This window comes from Lucilia sericata, unplaced genomic scaffold, assembly GCF_015586225.1.
Source record: "Lucilia sericata isolate MDLA Ls3-8-SP2 unplaced genomic scaffold, ASM1558622v1 Contig001645F_arrow, whole genome shotgun sequence".
NCBI classification, from domain to species: domain Eukaryota; kingdom Metazoa; phylum Arthropoda; class Insecta; order Diptera; family Calliphoridae; genus Lucilia; species Lucilia sericata.
Genome location: NW_023995559.1, coordinates 22,088 through 34,314, shown reverse-complemented (window position 1 = coordinate 34,314; position 12,227 = coordinate 22,088). Strand labels below are relative to the sequence as shown.

General features: G+C 25.0%; 1 long non-coding RNA gene across 1 annotated transcript; it reads right to left on the bottom strand.

Annotated features, from left to right (window-relative positions):
• Window positions 1-4,385: 4,385 nt before the first annotated feature.
• LOC119612298 lies at window positions 4,386-11,705 on the bottom strand. Its single transcript, XR_005232122.1, has 2 exons — window positions 11,529-11,705; window positions 4,386-4,425 (listed from the first exon to the last, which is right to left on the bottom strand). It is a non-coding gene; the product is annotated as an uncharacterized LOC119612298 (long non-coding RNA).
• Window positions 11,706-12,227: the final 522 nt, after the last annotated feature.

Sequence of the window (12,227 nt, the reverse complement as noted above, 5' to 3'; positions counted from 1 at the left end):
GGAGGTTAAATGCTGCATACTACTAGAATACAGATGCTAGCTTATTTTGTGGGTTTTGTTTATTTGTGTGGCTTTAATATTAAAAAAAAAACAAACATTAAGCAACTTTAATTGCCTTAAAGATGAATTCGTAGAATTCATGTTAGAGTTTATTGTCTGCCACAAAAGTCTAAAGAGCCAAACTTGGTGAGAATCTTTTTTTCTTACTTTACCGGCAATGTAAAGTTCAACAATAAAAAAAAATTTTGTTTGTCTTCGCAAATAAACAAAATAAAAAGTTATTATAGCCTAAGATTTATTATAAAGATTTTGAAATCTTAGATTTATGACTTGCTATATGATAATCGTGCATTTTATTGCTGGCATCCAAAAAAAAAAAAAAATAAAAACACAAAAAGTTTCTATATATTAAGGAAAATATTATTGTTATTTTTAGAAGAAATTCTAGAGGTTTCAACAACAATACAACATATTTGTATTATGCAAGGTTTTGTTTTACCATTATTAGTTTTTTTTGTTTAAAATTTGAAGTCTACGTTCTAATTTATTTAGACACACGCAACCTGTTTTATTTATAATAAATTTTGAACTTTTTTTTGACTGAATAAAATTTAATGAGAACAAATTTGCATAAATTTAGAATTGGATCAAAATTAAATATTCTTAAGACATAAATAAATTTAATTTATATCCTATTAACAAAAAAAAAATAAATTTAATTTATGCAAATTTTTAAATATTCAAGAAATTGTTTTCAAAACCAACTTAAACAGGGAGTTTTCTAGAAAACTATAATAGATTTATTGAAAACAAAACTAGATTTTAATAGAATTTGTATACTTTTTCTTAAGAAACTGGAGCATAGGTACAAGCTAAAAAGAGATTCTATTGAAAAAACTACCTATACGAGAGATTTTAAAACAAAAGCTTTAGCTAGCTGCAGATTAATACAGATAAGCTTAACTTAAAGATTTAAAGAACTTTAGATGAAAAAATTACATTTAGGAAAAGTTTTGTATATAATAAGATAGCAAAAGCTTTTGTCAAAACAAGCTTTTTTAGAAAAATTCAGACAATGAATAGGAAAACACAAGGTTCCTTCAAGAAAGCTTTTAAAAGTACACATAAACTAAATAAAAGCTCTAGCTGAAAAAAATAACATGCATGAAAAACTTTATATATGATAAGCTAAAAGAAAAAGCTTTTTTAGTTTAAAAAGTTTGTATACCAAAAAGGTATACATCTACTCGGAGGCCCAAGAGGATCCATTAAAGCAAAAGCTTTACTCCAAACTACCTTTTTTGAGAGAAATTCAGTCAACAAAGGTTTTTTATGGTAAAAAGAAAAAAGGTCACTAGTTCAGAGAAAGTTTTCTCCAAGAAAGCTTTTAAAAGTATGTACAAATAAACTAGGAAAAGCTTTTTATAGCAAAAGTTAAATGAAAAGCTTAAGAAAGCCTAATATAGAGAGAGATTAACACAGAAAATCTTTGTATATGATGTGTAAAAGCTTTGTACATGAAAAACTAGCAAAAGCTTTCCTAAACATAAATTTTCTTTAGAAAAAACTTTTGCTAAGAAAGTTTTTCTGAAGAAAGCTTCAAGGAAAACAAACCATATATACAAATTTAGCAAACAAAAGCTTTCTATAGGAAAAAGGGCAAAATGTTTTTATAAATATGTTAAGCTATTGAAAGCTATAAGAGCTTTTGGTTATAAATATAAATAATAAATAAATCCAGAGAAAGATTTAGAAAGCTTTTTAAAGCAAAACTTAAGCTTGCAAATTCTTTTCTATGGAAAAATTTAGCTAACAAAAAGCTAAATTTTCAAAGGAAATTCAAAGGAAATCATAACATTTCATAAACTTTAATAAAATAAATAAATCTTCCAAAGATTTAAACAAAACTCATTTAAAGCTCTCTCAGTATCTTTCCATTTGTCTTTCATTCAAACAAATCACATAACTTTACTCCATATCTTGACAAAATAGTTTAATTCTTGTTTTTTACTTTCCCACAAATATTCCACATTTCGTTACAATTTAAATGAATTTAAAATGACTTGAAAAAATCGTAAGAAAATTACAAAAAAAAACAGAACACACAAAATAAAATATCAACAGCAAATAAAATCTTGTTTAATAAAAACCAGTTAATAACGGTAGTTATTTAAACAAATTTAACTAACAAATAGAGTATTTTTTTATTATATCATTTTCGATTAAAAAGTCTTATAGAAACTTTACGCAACATTTAGTTTTATAAGAAAAACAAACAACAAATAAATAAACCGGCAACACGACTACAAATAAATGACAACAACTTAATTTATAACAATTTAATAAAATTAACAAAAACATTAAATTAATTTATTTTATGCCCTAAATATATAAAAATTAACAATTGTTTTCTTAAGTTAAAGTGAACCCACCTTTTTTAAATAAATTTATTTAAATTTATTTTTTTTAAAGACTAGTAATTAAATTTGAAATTAATTGCTAAAAAGTAATAATAAAATTTAATTTTAAGCTGAGACTAAAATAACTTTCGTTTCAAATATAAAAAATAAATTAATCTAATTAATTGACATTTTTTTGTGCATTCATTGTTAAAGCTTTAAATTTATTCTGTGTAGATTTATTTAATTTGAAAAAATATTCCCAAATGTTGAGAAAACGTGTCTAGAAATGTGCTTAATAAGTCAATGTGTAATGAGAAGTTTTTGTTTTTTTTTCCTAACATGTTTTTTTTATATAATAATTATAACTTTTTGTGTGTGTGTGTGTTTTTTTTTTCTGTTAAATCTTACAAAAATAATTAAGTTTAAAAACGGCATCTTCTAATGTTAAATAACGTTTGTTAATCTTTATAATTATCCCCTAGACGGATATACATATACGGGCTCTAGACTGTGTTGTGTTTTTTATTTTTGTTTTTAGAGAACTCAAATTAAGCTAAAGTCATGTAATTAAACTTTTGAAACTTACACAAGCATTTAATAAATTTATTTTTAGAATATTTAACACTTTGCGTTTTTGTTTAATAAATTAGCAAGAGGTTTCGGTAGAAAAGCAGAGGTCAGCGAAGCTTTTCTTCTAGAATGCTTTCGATAGCGGGAGATTTCGTTGCTAAAGCAAACGTAAAATTTCTTTAGAAAATCTTAAACTAGCAAGAGATTTCTTGAAGAAAGCTTAAGCTAGGGAGAGATTCTTAACTAAAGTTTAAGTTAGAGAGTTTTTTCTTTACAAAAGCTTTACCTAGCAATAGATTTCATTAGGAAAATTTAAGTTTGCGAAAGTTAAGGAAATTTCTTTATAGAATTTAGTTTAAGAAAAGCTTAGCTTAAAAGCACATTTTTTAAGAAAAGCTTTTGCTAGCCACAAAATTCCTTAAAAAAGCTTTAGCTAACGAGTGATTTTTTGGAAAGCTTAACATGACAAACTATGTTTTAAGGAAAACTTTATAACGTTCCTTATTAAGGTTTCTTAAGCTAACAAAATTATTACCTCAGAAAAGCTTAAGCTAACAAAAGATTACTTAAGAAAAGCATAAAATAGCTGAATGCTGAAAATAACCAATAATTTCTTAAGCAAATAACTGCAACAGAAAGCTTTTTTCATAATCTTACAAATAATGCAACATTTTTAAAACCTGTTGCAATTCTGCAGTTCAAAAACAAACGAACGTACTAATGTTAATTTCTGGGTATTTTTCCATTGCAAACTATAGCTTTAATAACAATCAGAAAACTGAATACAAAAATATTTCAAAATACTACTAAACTAACAACAACGACCTTGTGAAACCCTTTTTGCTAAGACTTTAGTTTCTAATACTAATAAAGGTGTGTTTAACAAAGCGAGCCTAAAAATTTCTTAACATTTTTACTACAAATTTAATTTACGCTTTCAATTGTCGTTCGTAGCTTTTCTACTACTATTTTTTATTATTATTTTATTTAATTTCACTTTTCTTTTTGTACAAATCAAAGCTGGTCATGAATTTTGCAATTTTCTATACAATTTCACAGTCCATGACAACTACATACATGTTTGACTCATGTTGAAATTGAAATTTATATACAAAAAAACAAAAAACTACTATTTCCGATATTTTCACAACTTTGCTTTACAAAATACCAATTAGTCAATGGTTGCTGTTGTTGTGTTTAGTCATGTCGTTTTCCTTTTAGGAAAAATTCAAATAATTACACGTATTTATTCTTTGACTTGTTGCTTTTGCAATTGAAAGTAATTGTAATTATAGAAATAATACTTACGGCTGGCACATTTGGGCGGGTACGGGCAGTGATAAAATCTGCCGGGTTTAGTGGAGGTGGTGGTAGTAGTTCTGGCTTGACTAATGGCAGGTTCAGCATATGTTGCTGCCACACAGAATGCAGCTAAAACCAAGGTGACTTTCATCTAAGAAAAGAAATAGAAATGAAATTAATATTAATGGATTTGTTTAAAAGTGAGTTTTTTTAAATATAATATTTTTAATTAAGTTTGCCCTTAAATGGATTATTATGGTTTTCTGGTTTTATAAGATTTTTCTGAACTACTTAGGGTATTCCTCTAAGGAAAGCTTAAACCAAACACATTTTTTTTAGGAGAACTTAAGCTAGCGAGAGATTTCTTTAGAAAAGTTTAAGTTAGAGAGAGTTTATGTTTAGGAGAACTTAATCTAGTACGCCATTTCTTTAGTGATGCTTTAGCTAGCGAGAGTTTTGTTTAGAATAGCTCATGATATTGAAAATGTTCTTAAAAAAGCTTATCGTAGCGAATATTTCTGGGGATTGTTTAAGTTAGTGATAAATTTCCTAAGGAAATCTTAGCTAGCGAGAGATTTCTTATGAAAGCTTAAGCTAGCTATTAATTTTCTTAGGAAAGCTTTAGCTATCGAGAGATTTGTTTAGAAAAGTGTAAATTGAAAGTGTTCTTAAAAAAATGTAAGCGAGAGACTTTTTACGAAAGCTTTAAAGAGCGAAATATTTCTTTGCGAACGTTTAAGTTTGTGATAAATTTCCTAAAGCTTTAGCTAGCAAAAGATTTCCTTATGAAAGCTGAAGCTAGCGATAGAGTTTCTTAAGAAAGCTTAAACCAGCGAAAGATATGTTTAGAAAAGCTTATGATAGTGAAAGTTTTCTTTAAAAAGCTTTAGGCGAGAGACTTTTTTACGAAAGCTTTAAATATCTCATAGAAACCCTTATGACAGATTTCTTTACAACAACTTAAGCTAACTAGAGATTTTCTCAGGAAAGCTTAGAGAAAGATGGCTTTTTGTCTCAAACTAAAACAGATTTTCAAATTTTTGCATTCATTTTTCTATCAAAAAATCTTGACCTCCTTTTTAAAATGTTGCAAGAAGACTAAACAACGCCTTTTTATTCAAATATTCCAAAGATATTAGAATTTGGCAATAAACCTCTTTTGATGAATGGGAACTGAAAGACTAAACAAAAGATTTAAGCAACAAACTTTTTTACAGCTTTTATGTTGATTTTTTTTTTTTTAATTATTGCTTTTATGTATAATATTTTACTAAACAGGCATGATTTTTTTATGAAATTTTTATTTAAATATTTAACAAAAATAATGATAACAACCTTATAAAATGCAAATGAAGGCAGTTTTTGTATTTAACACTTTTAAGATTTACAACGCCATTTAATAAAACTGTTTTGTTGTTATTAAACACGTCCGGTCACTTGAACGGTCAACTGTCACTCAAGCAAGTCAAATGCAAATTTTATAATGAATTGTTTATACAGCAAAGGGTGTTAATAAAAAGCCAACAACAATCTCCTCAAATTGGAACAACAACTTCAAAAGCAATAACAGCAGCAGCTTGAGTATTTAAACAATGATTAACAACTTATTGTTGCTTGTGGTCTTTGCCAGTTTAGTGATGTTGAAGATAAAATTCATAAAATGTTAATTATGTTGCTGAGAATCTGATAGCAGCAACACTTTAACAATACACTTGAAAAGTTAAAATAATCAACAACAACAACAAAAAGAAGCTTAATAATTATGCATAAACTTATTAAAAATGCAATATGCGTGATAATGGTGTGTATACGCATTGGAATCACTTTTTTTAAACACTTTTGTATGGATGAATGATTTGATTTGGCATGCCTTACCATGCTTTGGCTTGCTGGTGGTAGTGATGGTGGTTGTTTTGGTATGTAGTATATTTCCATTTACAAAAATCAAAATCAACAAACTTAAAATAGCTTTGTAGTGGTTTTTTTATGTCAAGGATGTAGATATTTTTTTATATACATATAACCGGTTAAATTATATTTTTACAATAAATATTGACAATACATTTACTACTACACCTATATATACATAGACAATATGTATAGGTGAAGAAGCTCTGGCGCTTGTTTGTTTATTGTAGCATTTTACCTGTGTGCATCTGAATTATTCTGATTCGAACAAAATTGTATTTTTTAGCCATTAAAATACTAAATGTATGAATAATAGTGGTTTTAATAAAATTTACATGCTCCTCTTTATAAGTATACATATGTGTATGTGTGTCGGTGTGCTCATCACCTTTTGCTTTGATTTAAACATGTGTATGTGTGTGTTTATGTTAACTGAGAAGAATTTTAATTTTACATGGCAGACAAATTGATAGACAATGACACCTCAATGACCTTTAAAAAAATTTTAAACTTAAATATTGAAATTGAAGACTTGACTGTGTAAGTTTCAGGCACATTTTTTGTGGTTTTTCCAATAATTGGAGGGCATTGAAGTGTATTTAATTGAAATTTTAAAGGGGAACAAATAGACTTTTACTTTTGTTTTTTGGAGTGTTTAAATAAGTTGTAGTAAACAATATGTTTAATGATTTGTTTCGGGGAAATAAAAATTTAGATTTTAAGTAGCAAGAGAAGCTTTACCGAGAAATTCTTTATCAATATTTAGAAATTTAAGTTGGAGAGACATTTCCTTAAGAAAACAGATTTTTTCAATTTCTTTAAACAAACGAAGAACTTCTTAAATAAGACTTAAGCTAAGAAAAAGCTTTAGCTAAAGCTTTCTTTAAAAAGCTTAAGCTCTTTAACTTTAATAAAGATAAAACTAGCAAGAGATTTCATAAAGAAAGCATAAGAAAGTAAAAGGTAGATTTCTTGAGGAAAGCTTTAACCCGCGAGATGTTGCTTAAAGAAAGCTTTAGCTAGCAAAAGAGCTTAAGCCGACGAGAGATTCAATAAAAAAATTTAAAATGTTGAGAGAAACACTTTTTAAGTACTAAATAGTGTTAAAAAACACTTCAAACTGGTTTTAGTACTAAAAAATTTTAACGGTTTTAAGCAACAAGTACTAAAATACTTTAAACAATTAAAAATTAATGTAAGTACTAAAAAGCATTGAAAAATTTTTTAGAACTTTTAGTACAAAACAAGTGTTTCAAAAGTAAAATATATTCAAAAGTGTTTCCCAGTACTAAAAAGCTTTAAGCTCGTTTTAGAACTGAAAGGTATTAAAATTTGTATAAATAATAATGTACACAAACTTCATTTGAAAAAGTACTAAAGATTATTGAACTTGTTTTCAATATTAGCAACTTTAAATAATTACAAAATAATAACTTTAAAATAAAAAATAATTAAAAAGAATCGATCTTCTTTTTAAATATTTAAACAATACACATACATACACATGTTATTTGACTTTTTAAAGGTTACTAAATTTAACATTGTTACAAACAAGAAAAAATTATTTTTAAATGAAAAATGTTTAATAATTTATTAAACAAAACCACAAAGAAAAAAATACAAATCTCCTAATTTATTATCAACATCATTATAATTTAATACACATGTTGAAACAATCATCATAATAAATTATAACAAATTATGCAGACAAAAGAAACAAATATATAAAGTTTATAACAAACTGACAAAATTTGAATGTTTACTAATAAAACATAAATTTACTACAGATTTACTACCACTACTACTATTGCTATTTTTTATATTTTATTGTTTTTTTTTAACAATTTACAAATAAGGGGAGAAACCTAACTGACTGCCTGCCAGTCAGTCAGACTGTTTGTCAGTTTGTCTATCTATCACTCAATATTGGTGTTTATGTCCATCTAAAGTTTAAATATTTTTTACACATTTTTTTATGCTTAAATTCCATAAATTTTTTTAAGCTTCATTAATTACAATTATTATTTCATTATTTTTAATAAATTGTTTTTATTTTTTCATTAAGTTTTATTTGTTTTTTGTTTGTTATTAAATATTTGTGGTTGTGGTGTGTAGGCTTGTGGTGCGTGCTGTTGTTTGGGCAAGAGATTTCAATTGTGTTAATCACTTATGAATGGGTCTTTATGGTGTTGACCATATATATTTCTAGAAATTTTTTTTTAAGTTTTTTAAAAGTTTTTACATTATTATTCAAAGTTTATACGTATTGACAGTGACATTGTTGATTGGTTCATTGTCGCGATTTTTTTTTTTTTTGTCAATGGATTTGATGAGGATTTTCTATAATTTATTACATTTAATATTAATGTTTGAATTTATGGTTGTTGGTTTTTAAGGGGTTTGAGACTGTTCTAGATCTTTGGGATTTAAACAAGAATTTAATAGTTCTTGTTTACATATTAGAGAAATTGGACTAAAAGTGAATGAATTTTAGTACTAAAAAGTTTAAGATTGCTGCCTTTAAAACTTAAAATTATTAAAAACTATTTTTTAGTACTAAAAAAGTATCATAAACTGTTTTAAGTACTAAAAAGTACTAAACATTTTGAAAATGTTTTAATTACCTAGTCTTAAGTCCTTTAAAACATAAAAAATTGGTTTTAGTACTAAAAAGTCTTAAAACTTTTAAATATTTAGTACAGTTTGTAATGTTATTAGAAGTATTAGACTTAGTTTTTAGTACTAGAAAGTTTTGAAAACAGTAGTATGATTTGTTTTTAGTAGTAGAAATCATATAAAGTACTAAAGTGCATAAAACTATTCAAAACTGGTTTTAGTACTAAAAAGTTGTGAAAAATCTTACAACTTTAAAGTTTTTAGAACAGTTTTGTAATGTTAAAGGTATTAGATACTGTTCTTAGTACTAAGTTTTTGTGGAAAGCAGTACTTTAATTTGTTTTTAGTAGTAGAAAGCATTTGAAGTACTAAACTACATAAAACTATTCAAAACTGGTTTAAGTACTAAAAAGTTGTAAAAAGTCTTACAACGTTAAAGTTTTTAGAACAGGTTTGTAAAGTTAAAGGTATTGTTGGAACTTATAAGTTTCAAATTCCAAGTACTAAAATACACAAAACTATTAAAAATTTGGTTTTTGGTACTAAATTTGTAAAAAATCTTAAAGCTTCAAAATATTTCAAACAGTTCTTAGAGTAAAGGTATTAAAAACAATATTTAGTACTAGGTAATATTGAAAACAGTTTTTAGTACTAAAAAGTACTTTAAACAGGCACCAAATTACCGCAAACCTTATTCGATTCAAAATTCAAAATGTTGCTCAATTTTACTCGATTACGTGTGAGGTAATTCGATCCCAGCTTTTAGTACTAGAAAGTTTTAACTGTTTTAAGCATCAAAGCTGAAATTTTGTGGCAAATTACTAAAAACTATTAAAAATGAGTTTTTGTACTAAAAAGTTCAGAAAAGTAACTTTCAAAAACAATTAACCGCTTTTTTAGAATATAAGTACTATTTTTTAGTTTCTCTAATTACTCAAAAGTGTTTATAGAGTTTTTTAAAAATTTAGTACCAAAACTAATTTTTTATAGTTTTAAGTAGATTTCCAAGAAAACTACTTTTTAGTACTTAAACAACTAAACTTGTTTATAGTAATTTTTATTACTAAACTGTATTTAGTACTAAATGTATTTATTGTACATAATTTATTAATATTAAAAACAAATTCGAGTACTAAGTATAGTTTAGAATTATAAACTATTAAAATTTTTAGTACTAGAAATAATTTGCATAATAGGAAATATATTTAGTACAAATCAAAAGTTTAATAAAACTATTTTTAGACCTACATTTTTTTAAGTAAGTTTTTTAGTACTACTTTGTTTTTAGTACTAAACATATTTTTAAGTACTAAAAATATTTTTTAGTACATTATGTTTTTTCTAATAATTATTTTTTTTATAGAAAATTTATTTAGTACATACTTTTAATACTAAAAATATTTTTCTTTAGTACTAAAAAAACTTTTTCTATTGAATATTTTTAAAGCGTTTTTAGTACTAAAATAGGTTTCGCTACTAAATTTTACAAAAAAGAAATGAATTTTCAGAAATTCTTATGACTTTTGAAACAAAATTTGGAATTAAATCAAGTTTTCCTTTGAAAATAAAGTCCTTGAAGATTAATTCCAATAAAAAAATTTCTGAAATCAAACCAAAAATTTGAGAAAAAATATTTTTTTATTTAATTTAAAAACTATTTAAAATTCAATTAATTAACTAAAATTTTTTTAATTTCATTTTTAATTTGTAGAAAAAGTTGTAGAAAATTTTTTAAATATTTAAGAACAATGAAATTCCCTTTAGTTTTCGAATTCAGAATTAAGATTTTAAAGCATTAAGCTAAAATTAAAAAGAAATATTTAAAAGCTTAACTTCTAGAACAAATTGTTTTAAAGAAAACTTTTATAATTCCAATATTTGTGTTATATCTGAGAACTTTTTTTCTTTTTCATATTTTTCTTCGCACACAAAATCATCAAATCCACCAAATAACTAAAATAAAATATTTAATTAAAAAAAAAAATCTTGCAATTTATGTTTGTCATCATCCACTATTATGTCATCATCATCATTGCATTTAGCATAAAATTATTATTAATAATAATAATGTTGCACAATACTTAGTTGTCATTATTATTGTTGTTGTTGTTTTCATTATTTGTTGCATGATTGACACATATATATTTTTTTGTTGTTGTCAAGAATCGTATTTTATTTTCATTAAATTTTTGTTTGTCTTTTTTTTTTTTTGATATTTCTAAACAAAAATTGTAAATTATGATAGTAAATATGAAACCAACTAAAGTTAAATAAGATAAACACACACAAATACACACAACAAACAAACGGCAGCAGCAGCAGCTAACAACCACTAATAAATAGGAAAATACAAAAGACTTAAGCAACAAACTTGTTTGACATATTGAAACATTTTTCATTTCATACTGTGAGATAATAATTTTTCTTATATTTTTTGTTAGATTTTCTTTTTTAAATGTTTTAAAGTCTTTTTTGATACACTTTTTTTAAAGAAATTTCAACACTTTATTTTTTTATTTAAAAAAACAGTTCTTTAAAAATTGTTTTTCTTGTATTTTTTGTATATAAAATTGTTTATATTTTATAATGTCTCTTTTTTGGGGGGGTTTTAAAATCAAGGTAATCCATAATAATCCATTTTTATTGTATTGAGTAATTATTAATAACTGGTTGTTATCCTTTTGTTGTTTAACGTTGAGAGGGGTTATTAGCTCCTTAGCTTCTTCTTACCTTGGGCTTTAATACACTTAAACACACTGTGAGTCGGAGTTTTTTTGCTTTTTTATTTGTAAATGACCGGGTTTGGTAGTAACAACCAAACGCTGATACTGGCGAACGAAAACAAAAATCAATTGCGAGGCGCAAAGTATTTTATAGCCACTTATATTGTTACTCATACTTAAACACGAAAAAAAACGTTAACACACATACATGTCTAAAACAAGTTAAGAGCATGCACATGATAATGTTGCTGATAATGTTGTTTTTGCTGTTGTTATAGTGTGTGTTTTTTGTTAATATATATATATTTTTTTTTTGTTATTTTTTTATATTGAAGATGGTTGTTGGAAAAAAAACCCACTATAATATCATCTTCTTTAGTTTAAGTTAAAATAGCAAAAATATTGTTTTTGTTTATTTGTATTAAAATGTATGAATAAATATTTTAAACATACATTCATATCAGACAAATTGTTTAAAAGTATTGGTGAGTTTTAAGAGTTCTCAGTGTATTTGTGTTAGTTTTACAATATGTAATTGTTTATATCATTAGCATGATCTTAGTTTAAGATCAATAATCATAATAATGAAAATGTTTTCTTTTAGCAACAAAAACACACAAAAATCTTAATTATTAAATAGTAAACTCTTGAAAAATCTTAATTGTTATTAAATAAATTTATTATTTTCTTTATAAAAATCTATTTT